Source organism: Equus asinus, unplaced genomic scaffold (genome assembly GCF_041296235.1).
Source record: "Equus asinus isolate D_3611 breed Donkey unplaced genomic scaffold, EquAss-T2T_v2 contig_2, whole genome shotgun sequence".
Lineage (NCBI taxonomy): Eukaryota > Metazoa > Chordata > Mammalia > Perissodactyla > Equidae > Equus > Equus asinus.
Genome location: NW_027224849.1, coordinates 505513 through 523605, shown reverse-complemented (window position 1 = coordinate 523605; position 18093 = coordinate 505513). Strand labels below are relative to the sequence as shown.

General features: G+C 40.6%; 1 protein-coding gene across 12 annotated transcripts in view; it reads left to right on the top strand.

Moving 5' to 3' along the window:
* LOC139043319 (protein piccolo-like) overlaps positions 1 to 18093 on the top strand; it is an 89690-nt gene that overhangs the window by 34897 nt on the left and 36700 nt on the right. Inside the window, exon 3 of one of the 12 annotated variants that reach the window (XR_011500402.1) lies at positions 6366 to 6526. The exons of 9 other annotated variants lie outside the window; for them this stretch is intronic. The gene's annotated coding sequence lies outside the window, so the exon portion shown is untranslated. Of the gene's footprint in view, positions 1 to 1166; positions 1276 to 6365; positions 6527 to 13818; positions 16961 to 18093 lie in introns of all 12 variants that reach the window. 2 more of the 12 variants (XR_011500401.1, XR_011500398.1) reach the window with 2 other exon arrangements.

The following is an 18093-nucleotide window of genomic DNA, read 5'->3' as shown; positions in this document are numbered from 1 at the left end:
CACTTTGGATAAGACTCCATCTGGATCCCTTCCGTTTGTCACACTGGTTTGTGATTCCAAAGTATTTACTTCGCTATCAACTTTAAAAGACATGACCTGGATGTGAATAAACAGAATAGAGTGAGAGTCTCTCTTCTTGGGATATATTCCACCAATTTTTTAGGCCCGAAAATGTGAAAGTTAAGAGATATGTCCCACGTACATAATTTAAGAAACAAAAACAAATACAATTAAATGTTTACATGGAGTCAGAAGACCAGCTACATAATAGGTTTTAGGTATTACCAAAAATTAAAATATATGAAAACTAAGGTGGAAAAATTCACTCACCTAACAAATACGTATCTTTTTACTTAAATTATGTTGATAATTACAAAGGTTTGAGAATCAGAAATCCAATGTTTATTGGATTACCAGTATTGTCAAGGACAAAATCTTTTTTAATAACTTTGGATTATTATAAATAAGTTTATCATATGAGCAAAACTATTTTTCAATGTGGCACAGTAAGATTAACCATATAAAATGTGAAGCGTATTTTCTTTTTCAAGTCAATTTGTTATTTGGTAGTTTTTTTTTTTACTGTAATATAATTGGCATACAACATTACATTAGTTTCAGGTATACAACATGATTCAATATTTGTATATTGTGCAATGATCACCCCAGTTAGTCTAGTTAACATCCATCACCATGCACAGTTACAAATTTTGTTTTCTTGTGATGAGAACTTTTAAGATCTACTCTTAGCAACTTTCAAATATACAATATTATTAACTGTAGTCACCATGCAGTACATTACATTCTCTACTTACCTATTTTATAACTGGAAGTTTGTACCTTTCAACCACCTTTGCCAATTTAATCCACTCATTTCAACATAATTTTTAGAGGTTTCTACGTTTCTGAGTTTTAATGAGATACGTATTTCTACCCGGACTAGAGTTTAAGGGTAACACTGTGCTTGAGGCCTGTGTGGCTGCAAAGGTAGACACTAGCGATAATCCTTAAGGAGAAAACCAACCTTGAGGGAGGAGCTGTGAGGTCCAGCTGCTCGCCTGTGAAGATCACCCTGTACTGCCTTCCTTGGAGGATCTATGTCTGATTTTTGGTAAGAACCTAGCCAGGTTTCTTACACTTTGGCATAACTTTTTTTTTTTTTTAAGGCTAAGGAATTATAGCATGGATTATAAATTAAGGGATTGGGTCCTCGAAATGGTGGCTCTTTTTGAAGACTCTACCAGGCACTATGCTAGATGCTGTCAGAAACGTCAGGTGATTTCATTCTTGAAACTACTCTGTGTAGATATTACATGTTACAGCTGGGAGAACAAACTCATAGCTTCCCCAAGATTATATAGCCAATTGGAAGCGAGACAATAGGCAAACTCAGGCCTAGCTGAATCCAGAGTCAACGCATTTCACCCACTGCACCCATCTCCTAGCCGATGCTCACATGAAGGTTTCCGTCAGCTGTGTTTTTATTTTCTCTCTTCTGTTAACCAAACTACACATTCTCTACCTATAAGGTTTTAAAGATGAGACACCTCACAAACCATAACAGTAAACCCTCTTGACGCTTCCTTGTGCTTCAAGAGGTTTTCACACACGTGGAGGTTAACCTCTTGAAGCAGTTTTGTAAGCTTAATTTCAGCTTCATGAAAATAAAAATGAGATTTTCCAAATGTCTAGAAATAAACAGATACTTATACTCTACCTTGCCTGGTTCTTCTTCGATCTTTTTGGCAGGCCTTCCTTGATCTGGTACTTTTCTTTCTGTTATATTATCTAAAATAAAAATGACATAACAGATCCATTTTGACTAGATAGAAAATTCTGCATTAAAAATGCTAGGTAAGGAGCCGGTCCAGTGGCATAGCAGCTGAGTTCATACACTCCACTTTGGTGGCCCGGGGTTTGCTGGTTCAGATCCTGGGCATGGACCTATGCACTGCTTATCAAGCCATGCTGTGGCAGCTGTCCCACATATAAACTAGAGGAAGATGGGCACAGATGTTAGCTCAAGGCCAATCTTCCTCGAAAAAAATTAAAAAGTACTAGGTAATTTGGGAAAGAAAAAAGGCAACAATATGAATCTATGCCTTAATGGATTTTATGATTAAAAGTCATTTTAAAATATCCTATTTAAAATACCCTATTTAAATACGATAAATACAGATAAAACTTCCTGCCAAGTATAGGATATCTGTTTACAAAACCAAAGGTGCTAAAGTATTTTACCTTTTGCCTCTGACTATCAAATGCATATTTATTATAGAAAATCAGGAAAAGCAAAGCGCAAAAAACATCACCCCAGAGGGGCTGGCCCCGCTGCGCAGCAGGTAAGTTCACGCTTCTGCTTTGGCAGCCCAGGTGCTCAGATCCCGGGTGCGGACCCACCCACTGCCTGTCGAAAACATGCTGTGGTGGGTGTCCCACATATAAAGCAGAGGAAGATGGGCACGGATGTTAGCTCCGAGCCACTCTTCCTCAGCAAGAAAGAGGAGGATTAGCGGCAGATGTTAGCTCAGGGCTAATCTTCCTCAAAAAATAAATAAATAAAAATCACTCAAGATGACCTTATTCAGAAATCATCACTGCTGACAATTCAGGGTATGCTTTTCCAGTTTTTTTCCTATGTTCACATATTCACATACATATTTTAGAATTGTGATCACACTGTTCAGAATTGGACCTGTTTTCTTTGCCCACTTAATACATCCTGGACCATGTCATGAAGTGTCTTTCACAGGATCGTTCTTAAACGCTACACTGTATTCCACCAAACAAATGGGCTGTAATTTACTGGGGCCATTAATCTTCACTTTGTGGCGCTGCCCACCGGTGCACATGCTTCACCGCTTGAGCGCCCACTGTGTGCTAACTGGATGGTGGGGCACTGAACCTGTCTTGGGGACCTGGAATCTCCCGTTTCCTCCTCGCCTACTCAAAGAAGTACACGATGACTTTAAAAACTGAACACGAAAAACCTCAGGGACCAGAGCATTCTACTTCAGCCACTGATGAAGGAACAGTTCTCACCACGTGCCGCTCGCGTGGCCGGCACAGCCAAGGCTGCTCCCGCAGAGGCTACACTGGCGGTGCCTGCCCCCGAGGTCTGCTTCGCTCTTTGAGTCATCGACCGAGTGGTTCTCACGCACGTGGGCATTGCAGGCTGCCCTGCTGCGGGAACCATGAAATTAAATGCTTTCGGTAATTACTAAAGCATTGTTGCGGCAACGTCAGAGCTTATAATAATAAGCTACCTTTTTCTCGTTGGACACTTTCTTTTCAGAAGTTTGTCTTTGACCAGATCGTGTTGCTCGAACATCACTCCTATTAATGATCTATTGAAAAGATTAGGTGGTATGTGATTTAATTGCTTGATGAATCAAATTACCACATTTTCAATCGGTATTTTGACCCCTCATCTGAAATCTATTGTAAATGACCCAGCAAAAAATCCACCACCCCAAATAAGATGAGATGAAAAAAGTTTTCCATTATATAGATTTCCTTACAAACTTTTTGTAGAATCCTAGAATTTTGAAAATGCTAATAGCCTAAGCTATTCTAAATAGCTGACTATAATCTTCTGAGAGTCCTTAAACATACCAGCATGTTTTCGCTTCAAAACTTTTGAATTTTGTCTGGAAAAATCTTCTCCTGGATAGAAAACTCTTCCCACAGTGCACTCTGCAACTTCCTTGGAGACTGCATTCAAAGCGCCACCGTCTCAGTGAGGCCCCATCGGAAGCTCACCCTGTACCAGCTTCAATACTCCCCATCTGCCTTCTTTTTTTTTTTTATTTCCCGCATAATACTTAGGACCATCACATACTATATATTTTTCTTTTCATTGCCTATCTCACATGTAAGCTCCATGAAAACAGGGAATGTTGCTTTATTCATTACTATATCCTAGAGCCTAGAGGAACATGGCAGTGACTCAATTTATTGAATACGTGAAACGGAGCCTTCTCACCTGATAAAGAGACATGCTATTTACCTCCTTGCCCACTTCACTTTATTTTAGTAATCGTCCTATTAACTTTGTCCATAATGGTGTTCTGAAGACCCGTAAGTTTATCCCCCACCCTACGTGCTTTATATCCCTATCTGCATTTTATAGTGACATGGATGCATAATAGAGCCCAGTAAACAAACAGAGTGACACACAGAGTTGGTATAGATCTCATAAGGGATGTTTGGCAATGAATATTTCAAGTGAGTACTTCCTTAGCATCTAGCCAAAACTGCTCTATGTCACCATGCCAATAACAGGGAGTTTGGTACTGTTAACTCTAGTAAAATAATCACTCTGATTGAAGCTGATAATAGATTTAAAATGAATTTACTTACTCTGAGAAAAGGAGCACGATTCATCATTTTAGTAACAATTATCTACTATCAACTTCACCCTAGTCAGCTCCATTTGGGCTTTGGCCTTTGACCTGGCAATCCATACAAGATGGAACAGCATTAAAACAATCAAAAGCAGACAAAGTTAAAAAAAATGAACTGCCATAATTTACTTCCATGTCTCATTACAAAATAAAGTCTCCATTTTAAAGTTAAATTTTACCCTTAGTCATCCAACCCTTAATCATTTATGGCAAAAAGATACTTGCTAACTTAAATTACTCTCTTTTCTGGTTCTGGTTTGATTTAAATTATGCTTAAAAGCCTCAAAACTTACTCATATTTCTCAGTGAGCACAAAGGAGAAATTTCATACTATATTTTCCAGGTATTAGAATCCTTGTTAATATGATGAACTGGAAATATTTGGAAGGGGTCAATGAAGAAACTAGAGTATTAAGATCTCTTCTCTCCTGTTTATGAAAAGATACTGCACAGCTTACTTTCTTAGCTTTGACAGTTTGCCTTCAAATCCAATGATTGTGCACTTGTCCTCTGTCCATAAGAAAATGGAGACCTGATCACAAAGCAAGGAAGAAATCCAGCAAGAGAAGGATTGATTAAAAGTGATAAGTTATTTATCAACTCTAAAATTCCTGAAGAAGCACAATCAGACTTCTTCTGTAGATTAGAAGCCACTTGCTTCTCCAAATCTCAGGGAAGATCTAGTGCTGAAGAAACGAGGCACAAAGTAAACAATATTCAGCGATGGCTATTGTCTAAGTAGAATAAAAAACTACTGGTGAATCGTATTATTTAACACAACAATGTGTGTCTTTTTCCCCCTACATATAACACTTTGTAAATAGCTGTTTACAGTTTAGACCAATGACTGGTGCCTTACATACTCTTGAGAAGCCAGATTAAATTCAGCCCCTTCCAAGAGGTCTTCTCTGATGTTCCTCCAAACAGAAACAATCTCGCCCTCCTCGAACACATACACACCATATTTTTCTGTATCTTTCCACCTTGAGCTACATTCTACTAATTTTGGTCACTTCCACCTTATCCTAAGGTCACATGCAGAGTAATCAAAGGTCTCTCAAATCAATGACATTCCTGAAGCAAACAAAAACAGGCGATATCTTGAGCTTTTATATTATTCAATTCTTATTTAAATCAGGAATGAATACACAGCCAACAAGAGACGACCTTGAAAAGAGCAAATCACCAGTGACTACCTAATTTACAAATCCAGCTGCCTGTGTTCAAACTTCATCCCCCTTAACTCATGGATCATTCTCTTCTTTAGATCACCCCTCCTCCAGCTTCTGTCCTGTTTTAGCTCTCCTGCCAATCTGACCTATCACTGGTACCTGACTTCTGCCCACTTGAAGGTGCTCTCTAGACCTCACTCTTTCACAATGTGTATATCTTTACTGGAGTGGTCTCATTTAGCCCTACAGCTTAAACCCCCATCCATACTCCCAATATCATATCCTAAATCCACCACTCAGCATGGATCTCCGTCCTGATTTTCAAATTTTTATTCCCAACTGCCTGTTATCCAGATGGCCCAAATGAGCTGCAGAAAAAGCAGGAAAAGCATTATCAATATGCACCCACTTAGGCATGTTCCTTTTCCTGGCTTCCACCCCTCTTTTAGCTGCAGCACAATTTATATGGTTGCTCAAACTAATTTATCTTCAGAATCATCTTATCTCCGACTCTTCAATTTCCTTCACCCCTCACCATCTGCTTGGTCCCCGTCAAATTTATCTCCTGAGATGTCTCACACCTGTTTCTTCCTTTAAGCCCACTGCCCCAGTCCCCTTATCCTGTCTCATCTATTCCATCACGACAGTCTCACTACAGTCTTCCTACCTATAAGTTCTTCCCCTTCCAGACTACGATCTTCCAGCCTAGGGTAATCTTCCTGAATTATTAATCTGATCATGGTACAAGCTCATGTATAAGCCTCTCTTGACTCTCCGCATCCGACAGGGTGGACGCCAGATCCTTCGCCCGGCCTTGCCCGTCCAGCCTGGCTCTGACTGCTTTGCTAGTTTTATCCCGTGTCAACCTACCTATGGCTGCACCGAGAGACCTCATCTCCATCTTCTGAACTATTAGGATGTCACTCCCAGCTCCTGCCAACTAGCTAAGTGAATAAAGGGACTACAGGGAAAGGGTTGTTTTAGTCATTTAAACTCTCAAATAATCGCTTCTTGGCCTCTTGGCTAAGATCAAGTATAATCTCTTAAAGAAAAGTCTGGTTAAGAACTATTCCTGAATATCAAGTTATGATACTAAATTTACCTTTTTTGGTTGGTGTGCTGGTATTCATGAAAGAAAAATAGTCTTATCATGTCTATAAACACACACTATAAATGGTCATCGCTGAAGGTTTCTCAATTTTTTCAGTCGCTTTTCCTCTAGGTATTTCTGGAACATTTGTCTTCGTTGATCACTTAGAAGAGACTTTGCTGATCCTAAGCAGGGGGGAAAATAGCATATAAAACATTCAAATAAAAAGTTATCCAAATGTCTAAAATACCATTATCTAACTTCAACAGCTGCTAAGCAATACTTTCAGTAACTTCGTATTGATTCCTTAGCACGCTAACCACACAAGTCATTTCAACCCCTGTTCTTTCAAAATTTCTCTCCCTTTTGCCTTCTCTTGTTCACAAATTAACTGCTTGCCATCCCCTAGGCATCCATTACTTCACTTTTAAATTAATTAACTTCTATGATCACCCACCTCCAAGCTGACCTCCAACAATTCTCACCTCCTGGTAGTCATGCCCTTGTGTTGTCCCCTCCACACAGAATAGGGCTGAGCTGTGTCACCAAGAAAAGTGTGGGAATGATGGAGTGTGGCTTCCAAGACTGTATCATTAAAGACAGTGCAGCTTGGCCCTGCTCTCTCTCAGATCACTTGCGCTGGGGAAGTCAGTGGCCATGTGAAGCCTTAAGGAGATTCAGGCAGCCCTATGGAGACACCACATGACGAAGAACTAAGGCCTCCTGCCAAAAGCCAGCATCGACTTGCCAGTCATGTGAGTGAGTCATCTTGGAAACAGCTCCTCCAGCCTCAGTCAAGCTTCAGAGGCATCCCTGGATGACACCTTGACCTGTCAGATTCCTTATCTCCCACCTGTGATTCTCAACTCAGGTTTCTACTATGTATTCTCATGTTTATTTAAACTTGTTTGAAAAATGTGAGTGGCTACTATGTACCAGACATTTTTAGGAAGTAAGAATAAGAGAATTTCTGCCCCTGAAGGGCTCACAGTATCGTGGGGGAGATGAGCACAGTTTCAATTTGGTTTAGCATGGAATGAAGACTACGAGAATGCACAATCGAGAATCAGTATAAACCTGTCTGGGGAGGTCAGGAAAGGCTTGTCAGAAGAGAGAATACCCGAGAAGGTTTCTGAAGAATGAGAGTGCGTTTGCCCACTGGGTGAGGGTTTAAAATAATCCAGGGAGATGACTGCACAACTCAGTAAATTTACTAAACAAAAGGCATTTACTTAAATGGGTGAATTTTATGGTATGCAAATTCTACCTCAATAAAGTTGTTTAAAAGAAATAATCCAGGCAGAGAACAGAAGATGCGAAAGCTCAGATGATGAAGTGGTTAATCATCGATGAAACCCCTATATCCTCAACTTCCCTGAAGTTCCTCTTCCCTTCATCTCTTGATCTAACCGTAACCTGGCTCTCCCCTGAAGACAACGCTCCCCTAGTTGTCCTCTCAAGTGGTTGACTGTTTTCTTCTCCCACAAAGGTCATATCACTGGGCCTGAAGCGGGCCGGGGTGGGGGGTGGTCCCTCATTGCTGTTTCTCAATTATTTCTTCCTCTTCACTAAAACAGCCCAGCTTTATATTTCACATCATCAGACCATACTAGACAGCACCCTGACTTGCCATCTATAGATGGCAAGTTCTTCTCTCAGTATTTTACAACTTAGTAAATGGCCACTCCATTTTTTTAGTTGCTCAGGCCAAAACCCTTAGAACCATCCTGACTTTTCTTTATCAACCTACATCCACTCTATTAGGAAATCCTATTGGTTCAAACTTCAAAATGTAACCAGAATGAAACCACCCAGGGTTGCCGTTCCCACTGTGGTCAACCATGAGCTAAATTATTGCAGTTATCTCCCAGCTGGTCTTCTGGAGGCCATGCTGGTCACCCTACCATCCGTAAGTGATGCTTTAAAACATAAAGCAGATTATAAACACACTAATCCAATAATGGCTTCTCATGTCACTCAGAGTAAAGCTGGTCTCCCTGTAAAGAAGGCCCTTGGGCTGCATATTTCACTGGTCCTGGAAAATGACAAAATTGAAGCAGTGAACATTTAAACAACTTGAGACCTGATTTAGCTACAAAACTTCTATTTTAATGTCCCTTATCAATTAATCTTGTCAACACTTATCTTATTCAAACTCCAGAAGTCAGAACTTACAACACTCCACAAGCGAATGGAACTTTCACAGCCTTTACCTTAAATAGGAAGTATTTAGTCATAGAAAATATCAAGTTATTTAGAATGGTATTTCAAAACTCCATTCTTCTGGTAAGTTTTTTTTTTTTTTTTTGATGTGGAAGATTGTCCCTGAGGTAACATCTGTTGCCAAAGCTTCCTCTATTTTGTTTGCTGGATGCTGCCACAGGCTTGAGGAGCAGTATGTAGGTCCACGCCCAGGATCCGAACCCACAAACCTCGGGCCGCAGAAGCAGAGTATGTGAACCTAACCACCACACCACCCAGCTGGCCCCTGGTCAAGGATTTTTTAACCTCAGGTATTAAACCAACTTTTTTCCCCTCTTCAAAGCAGTTAAAATTACAATAGCTCTTTACTTACTTTGCCTCACACTCATCTCTTCTGGAATAGGCTCTTGAGATGTCTCCTCTAATTCAAGATTTCTACCTTCCAAGGTTGGAAGGTTGACATCCGTCAAACCAGAGTGTCTTTTTCGTTCATATTTATCATATCTGTCTGCTTTCTGAGAGAGAAAACTCTCCTCAGCAATTTTAGTTCTAATCATCTCAATACTTAAATCCTTTCTCAGTTGACTGGCAAAATGTGATGCAGCCATCCTGCCAGGGAAAAGAAAGGTAGACAACTTATATAGATTTTCATATTATTTAAAAAATTAAGATTCCAGTTCACCTCCTGCCCCACCTCAGAGCATTCTGAAATAAAAAATTTTCAGTACAAAATGGAATAAATATACGACACTGCAGAGTGGGAAGAAAGTTATCAAAAGATAGTACGATCTATTTTGGGCTTCTACATAGGGCCTTGCTTGACAGATGAAGTGAAGCCCAGGAAGCTGTGGGCCATAACACAAACAAGAGGCTCTAGGCTCACCGCACAGCATTACAAAGTGACAAGAGTGAAGGAAAGGAGAGAATAGGGAAAGTAAGTGAAGGACAGTATACAGAATCGTTTCCTAACCTTTCCCTGTGATGAAGGCAGGCAGCCTGGCATTTTTTCTCAAGCCAAAAAACAAAACAAAACAAACACACGAGATGCCTATTAGACAGACAGGGATGATAAGCAGGCAGTTGGATATACAAGATTGAGCAAAAGATGGGATTTTAGAAGAACTACCATGGTGATACAGAAGGATAACCATAGTTTGCCATTTGAGGGCATAATGAAATTATTTTCGGCCATGTGAAAAATCATATTGTTTACCTGGCCCATACTCTTTTCTTAGAAAGATTCTTGAGAACGTGTTCAAGCAAAACAAGGGAGAAGGACAAGAAACAGGATGCCATGTGTTCCAGGAAATCCTTCATTCAAATGAGGAAAAGAATAAAGGAAAGTGGAAAGTCTAAGGGAGTCACCTATGCAGCTGGTATAGAAAAGAACCAAGCCCAATGGGAGAAAGATGACTGATTCTCCACAAGTGTTGCTGGCTCAAAAGAAAAAAAAAGAAAGAAAAAGGGGAAGGTCTGCAATAGGAAGATAGAAAAGTTCTAAGCACACTATACTCTTCAACAACAAGAATAACTGAGACAGTCCACTAGAAAACTCCAGATAAAAGAAAAATCTGCACAAGAAATGCAACCCATTAAAATGTTACATGATTTTAAGCAATCAACAGAGTATATAAAAAATGAGAATTCTTCTGACCTGGATGCTAATAACATTCTCCTGTAAGAGCCCAGGGGAAGTGACAAAGGACTCTACTTTTCAGTAAGCATGCTCCTCTACTATTTGACTTGCCACCTCCTGCAAGTATTAATGTGCTAAATGTTAAACAATAAACCATTAGTTATTTTAAAATACTGCATAGGACTATGCTCCACAAAGAGAGACAGGGTGTGTGCAAAAGCTCGAGTTAATAGTAAAGGCGTGTTTAATTGTCACCTAAACCAGCACAGGTGGTTAGTGTCATCGCTGTTACACAGGTGAGGGAGAGAACTGCCAACAGGCGCTGGAGCTGGGATCTCAAGCCCCGCAGCCTGGCTCTTCACATACAGGACATCTAAGTTCCCCTCTTGGCTGAGTGGAGTTTCTTCCAGCTTGAAAGTCTAGAATGCCTTCGTCTTGCTTGCCTAGAGGTTCCCAACCAGGGCGGGTTTAGTTGTCGCTGGCTCTGGGAGCAGCTACTGGAATTGAAGGTCGGGGCCAAGGATGCTAAGCATCGTCCCGCCCCAGAGGCCAATCACGGCCCAGTGGTGAAACGCTGACTGCTGCATAGATTATGGCAACAAATACTTACTCTTCTGGAGGACGGAGCCATCGGCTGCGGGAAGGACAGGTAAGTGGTCCTAGAGGAGCCTCCCCCAAGCGGCGTCCAGCTCGCCACTGCCCACCTCAGACCCTTCCAGACCTTCTAGGAGGAGGCGAGCCAGCGCCCTTCCTCCAGCTCCCAGCACTCACCTTCCTCAGGCAGCCTGTCGCGTGAAACCTCAGTCAAACCAAAAGGAAAGGAACGCTCCCTGTCTGGAGAGCCGCCGCCGCCGCCTCGGAGCAGTGCCGCCTACACCTGAGCCGCCCAGAATCCGAACTTCCCACACCCAGCCTCTGATTGGAGGGCCTTTGAGCAACCCCTGCGGGAAAGGGGCCCGCCCCTTCTCTCCCACGAGGCTTGCGATTGGTTCTCTCCCTGTGCTATTCGAACTGATTGAAAGGTGAACGCACGGTTCAAAGGATGGGCGGGTACGACGGGATTATGCCTGAGGGGCGGGGCCGGGGCGCAGGTGAGGCGTTAGGGTCCCTAATCCGACCGGAGCTCCAGGGCCCCAGCATCCGAGGAAAAATGAAAGCGCTCCTCGGAGCAGAAGGGATTCACTGTTTGCAGGGCTTTTTAACGTCCTTATTTAGTCACACAAATACAGCTCAGCTTATTGGAACGTTTTCTTCACTTAATATTTTTTAAAAAGGGTTTACTACCGCAGATTTCTCCTTACATCGCTTAGCGTTACTTTCCAACATCGCCAGGCTTTTTTTTTCCCATCCGCTTTTTATTGAGGTAAAATTTAAATACCGTGGAAAGGATTGATCTTTTAGTGTGTGATTTGATGAGTTTTGCTAAACGTAAACAGCTGTGTAAGCACCACCCAATCGGGATACAGAGTATTTCCATCACTGAGAGTTCCCTCATCCCCTTTCCAGGCGCCCACTGTTAGGCAGCCAACCTCTGCTCTGATTTCCATCACCACACACATAAAGGGGGTAGGTCCTCTCCCAGGTGGGCCTTCTTTCTCTAACCATGCTTTCCAGATCCATCCCTACTGTTGCGTGATCAGGAGTTGGATTTTATTGCTGAAAAGTATTCCATCGAATACTTTGTCTACCCATTCACCCATTGCTGGACATCTGGATTGTTTCCGTTTTTAGCGATTATGAATAAAGTTGTGTGGAAATTAATAAATAGAAACTTCATTAAATTGGAGTCTTGGGGCCCAAAGGCGGAGCTCTCACACCCTACCTTCTAGCAGAGCCCAACAGGAAGAAGACAGACTTCTTCTTGACCAAGAAGCTCAGCCAATGAGAGACTATCACAACTCAGCTAGTGAAACGCTGCTATACCTCTGGACTCCATGTTTACAATGGCCGTCCCAACTTGCTCTTCCTCCCAGAATAGAGTTTCTCCTCCATGCTGCTAGCGACTTGCACCTGGCTCGAGATGGTTTCAGACTTTGAACTGCAATTCTTTCCTGGTCCCCCATAAACCCATTTTTGCTGGAGAAATAACTGACTGTCTGTTTAAGGTCAACAGTTGCTATAAACATTCTTGTACAAGTCTTTTTTGTGGGCATGTTTTATTTCTCTTGGGGAAATATAGATGTGGTATTTCTGGGTCATTCTGGGTATGCTTAACTTTATAAGAAATTGCCAAGCAGTTTTCCAAAAGAAAGCTGGCACATTGTTAGGAACAGAGAGGGTCATGGTGCAATGATAAAACATTCTATTCGCCAAGCTAGAGCAATTTTAAACATGTATGGAGCTAATAAAATAGGCTCACTATTGATGAAGCAAAAATCTACAGAACTACAGAGAAAAAATGATGAATCCGCCGTTATCGTGAGTGATTCAACACACCTCTCTCAGCACTGATTGACCAAACAGACACAATTCAGCAACGATATAAAGAAGATCTCAACAAAAGCATTAACCAACTTGACCGAATGGACATTCAATAATCAGAGAACACATATTTTCCTTGAGCACGTATGGAGGAGTTACAAATGATCACACACTAGGCCATGAAGAAAACTTCAACAAACTGCATAGACTCAAGAAAGTTAGAAATTAAAAGCGAAAAATAAATTTAAAATCCCTGTGTAGTAACTTCTGGGTTTAAGATGAAACTTATGATGGAAAATGTAAATGTCTAAAACCAAAAGATAATGAAGAAGCAAATCAAGACTAGTGGGATTAGGTGCTTTGAAAGGAATTTTGAAAGAAATTTTAAATGCTTATATTAGAAAAGAAGAAAATCTTAAAATTAATATGTGTCCCTCTTAAGAAATTAGAAAAATAATAACTGAGTAAAGTCAAAGAAAATAGAAAGATAGTAAAAGAAAGTACACAAACCAGTGAAATAGAAAGTAAAGATACAATAAGAAAATCGACAAAGTTAAAACTTCATTCTTTGAAAAAATTAAAATAGATAAAACTCTAGCAAGATTGATCAAAAAAAGAAGACACAAACAGTATCATGAATGAGAATACACAAAGGGGACTATATGCGTTACTTATTCCTTTGTAGCAGATTACCCCAAAATGTGCAGCATAAAACAACCACCATTTTATTTGCTCTTGATTCAGTGGGTCAGGAATTTGGGCAGACCTCAGTGGAACAAGTCATCTGTGTTTCATGTCTGTGTTCTCAGCTGGGTTGGCTCAAAGGGCCAGGCACTGGCTGGGATGGGTATTGATCCCCTTTCTAATTCTCTCTTCTCATTCTCCCACTAGAGTGAGAGAATCCACGGCCGTCTCGCTCATCTTTGTGGACCCAGTTGCTGACTATCAAGTGGGGCCATTCTCTCCCTTTGGTTAGGCTTTCCTTCCCCAGCAGATTCTCCATTTGGTCTCTCTTGGACTTCTTTGCCTGGTAGCTGGGTTACTTCTTGGCATATGTGGAAAGCCTCATAAGACCTCGATTTGGAAGTTCCATATTGGCAGAGGAGAAAAACAAGAGCTGGAGGTAAAGGAACTTGCCCACCTTCTGAAGGAAAGTAGACTGTGAAGAGGGCACTGAGTCTGTGTGCTTGCCTGTGCCATCTTGCACTCTCTCTTATTCAGGATGATGTGTAGTTTTACATGAAGTTTAGATCTCAGGAGTAAATATATAGTGTAGTGTGCACTGATAGAGATTACATACAGGAACTTTGATGGAATTTAGCAGGGTGCTGGAATATATCTTTAAAGTGGTTTTACTGTACCAGAGGACATGATTTTTTTTGCGACTCTGATAAAGAAATATTTTGAATGATTTCTTCTTTTGAAAGACGGCGTGCTCATTACCATTGCCTTGTCACTCTTGCTAATTTTTGTTAGTGTTTCCTTCTAGTCGTTTCTCAAGTATTTCTTTTTGGCTAAATTATTTGTTTATCTATATAAAGCTAAGGGGGTTTGTTTTTCGGTGTGGATTTTTTAGCAGCTCTTCCTAATATGGGAAGGAATTTAATAGTAAATTTTTAAAGTAAAGGCCTAGTGCCCATAGGCACATTTTAATGTGTGAATTCTTTATTAAGTATGTCTTATAAATGTTGATGAGGCAGTGTGTTAAAATAGTCATTTATTTTTAACTAACCTAATTTTTGTTAGAAAAGGATTGCATCATTAAAAAAATTAAAATAAAAAAGCTTAAAATGAAAATAACAAAGTCTCCCTCCTCTTCCCAGTTTTCTCCTCTTCTCCCTAGGCCCTAACTCATTTCCCAGAAATCACCTCTGTTAATAGTTTTTAGTTTAGTTTTATATCATATTTCTTCAAGTTTTATCAAGTTTATACAGAATCTATTGATATTCCACTCTGAGGGACTAAGAATTTATCATGATTTAACTCCCCTTCCACCTCTGGATTATATTGTTTATATTTTTATTTTCTAGTCATTGCCTTATTTACTCTAAATAGCATATATAAATGTTTAATTCTTGATTTATCAAATTTACTATGGATTCAGTATCCACAATGAAAGGCAAGAACACTACCCTTCTACTCCTCTTCTCTCTAGTTACCTCCCTATTGTTCTCAGTTATGTTAATATTGTCTGAAAAATACTGTGTGATCTTAATTCATGTTTCCCCTTTTCCATTTTTCCATTCAAGCAGTAACGTGCTGTGAATTTTATTGCCTCAGGAGAGGCACAGGGCAGGGAGGAGGGCAGAGTTAGCCAGTCAAATGTTTGCCTGTTTTACTTGTCCACACACCTGAGCTCAGCGAGGAGCACACGACGTTCAGGAGGACGCAGGGGCCCTGGAGGAGCAGGGGCAGGAGAGGCTCCCCCGTCGGAGGTCCGCGAGGGCCGGAGCGGTGCTGAGAAGCTACGTGGGAAACAAACACTGCTCCATGGTGGAGCCCTAGGAGGGGCAAACCTCAGAAAAGGTAGTGGTGTCAGCTATTTGGGGAAAGCAGGACCCTAGCACAGGGTTCCAACCTCAGCTGAGACTCCCATGCCGCGCGTGGAGCCCCAAAGGAGCAGAGATCTGCTGCGCTGCAAAGAGTCATTCATGGAGGCTCCCGGTTACCCGGGTGTGCAGATCACTGAAGCCTGGGGGGCGCCCTTCTCTCTGAATATTTGGCAACTGCATACCTTGGTGGGACCCCAGGAGGGCAGAGAAAGCCCAGGAATGTCTGTGGTTACATTTCCCATCAAGCAGGTCTTATGAGAGAGGTAGAGGGAGAAAGAGAATATTTCCCAGAGGTGGAAATTAAACTGAAATGTAGAAAATAAAGTGATATTTCTTATACACTTGAATTTGTTGGCTGAGATACCCTGCCACGTAATCTTTAAATTGCCAAGATTTATGAGATTTACTTGCTGTTCTGTAATATAATTATTAAATCTTCTGTGCTTTTGACATTGTTTGACACCCAAAAGTGAAAACCAATACACGGCATGTACAATATTAAGATTACATAAGTATTATTCACCGCAAACCAAACATTGCGATTGAACTAATTTAGAAGGAAACTGAAGGCTACGACATTAAAAGTTTGCTGCTTAAATTTTTCTTTTATTTTTTCTGGTTGTACTTAGTTGCCACCATTATGTACAATCTGATGTCTTGGTTTCCCATTTTTGGCCTGAAGAACTTCAAGTAATTGTTTTCTCGTGGGGACACTGAATGGTAACTTTTTAATTTCCAGATGTCTTCATTTTATCCTGATGCTTAATTAACAATAAGGCTAAATTCAAAAAGTCTTTCCCTAGACCTTTGAAGACATTACTGCACTTTCTTCTATTTTCTTACTTTTGTCTACTTGCTCTAAAATAGATCGAGAGAGGTGAACTGAAGGCTCCATCTCTAGTGGGTTTCTATTTCTCCTTGCATCTCCTACAGTTGTTGCTTGATCGATATTGATGCTATGTTATTTGGTGCAGAGATTTTATACCTTCATTGCAAATTCCCCCTTTAATATTATAAAGTATCTTGTTTTAATGCTTTTTTGGGTCTAAATTCTGACATTACTACAAGTCTGGCTTTGGTTTTTCTCTCAGGCCCAAATACTCTCACGAGGAAGCATCTTGAGGGAACTCCACTGATGTTTGCTCCACAGCCAGCTCCTCCCTTTGAATCCGCTGATGCTGAGCCTAGAGCTTATCTGAGGCTTCCTAGAAAGAACCTGGCTTGGCTTTGGTGTCCTGAGATGCAATTTCTTCTCTTTTGATTTTTACAGGAAATTTCAACCCATTTGCTTTCTATTTTCCAGGTAGTCCTCAAAATTTCTGGCACACTGACGAGACTGTAATCGTTTTCTACAGATATAGTTCTGTGATTTTGAAAAGTATCTGTGTTGGAATTTCAGTGGGAGATGAGAGAGTGGGGATTAATCATGTGTCACAGCGTACATCTTGACCTGGAATCTTTCCTGCAAGAGATTCTCAATTGTAAGCTCCACATTTATAGAAATAAAACATTGTTCAGTGCCCATCCACTTTCTTCTTCCCTCTCTTCCTCTTCAACATGTATTGCATGTGCACACAAAATCATTTCATTTAACACGTGAATACTTTTCCTTAAGATTCACTAAAACTCTCAGTGCTTGAGTTCTCTTTCCTTCCCATGCTGAAAATGTAAAATACTGGAGAGATCTGTCTGAACAACGTATCTCTAGTGAGCATTCAGAAATTTCACATGGTTTCCTTTGCTGTGCAGAAGCTTTTTAGTCTGATGTAGTCCCACTTGTTCATTTTTTCTTTAGTTTCCCTTGCCCGGACAGACGTGTGACTTGAAAATATGCTGCTAGGACCGACGTCAAAGATCGTACTGCCTATGTTTTCTTCCAGGAGTTTCATGGTTTCAGGTCTTACATTCAAGCCTTTAATCCATTTTGAGTTGATTTTTGCGCATGGTGTAAGGGAATGATCTTTCATTCTTTTGCATGTGGCTGTCCAGTTTTCCCAACACCATTTATTGAAGAGACTCTCTTTTCTCCATGGTATGCTCTTGGCTCCCTTGTCGAATATTAGCTGTCCATAAATGTGTGGGCTTATTTCTGGGCTCTCGATTCTGTTCCCTTGATGTGTGTGTCTGTTTTTGTGCCAGTACCATGCTGTTTTGGTTACTGTAGCTTTGTAGTATATTTTGAAATCAGGAAGTGTGATACCTCCAGCTTTGTTCTTTTTTCTCAGGTGTTCTTTGGCTATTCAGGGTCTTTTGTTGTTCCATGTAAATTTTAGGATTCTTTGTTCTATTTCTTTGAAAAATTTTGTTGGAACTTTGATAGGGATTGCATTGAATCTACAGATTGCTTTAAGGAGTATGGACATTTTAATGATGTTGATTCTTCAAATCCAAGAGCATGGAATATCTTTCCATTTCTATGTGTCTTCTTTGGGTTCTTTCATCAATGTTTTATAGTTTTCGGTGTACAGATCTTTCACCTCTTTGGTTAAGTTTATTCCTAGGTATTTTATTCTTTTGATTGCAATTGCAAGTGGGATTGCATTCTTAATTTCTCTTTCTTCTGCTTCATTGTTAGTATGTACAAACGCAACTAATTTTTGTACATTGATTTTGT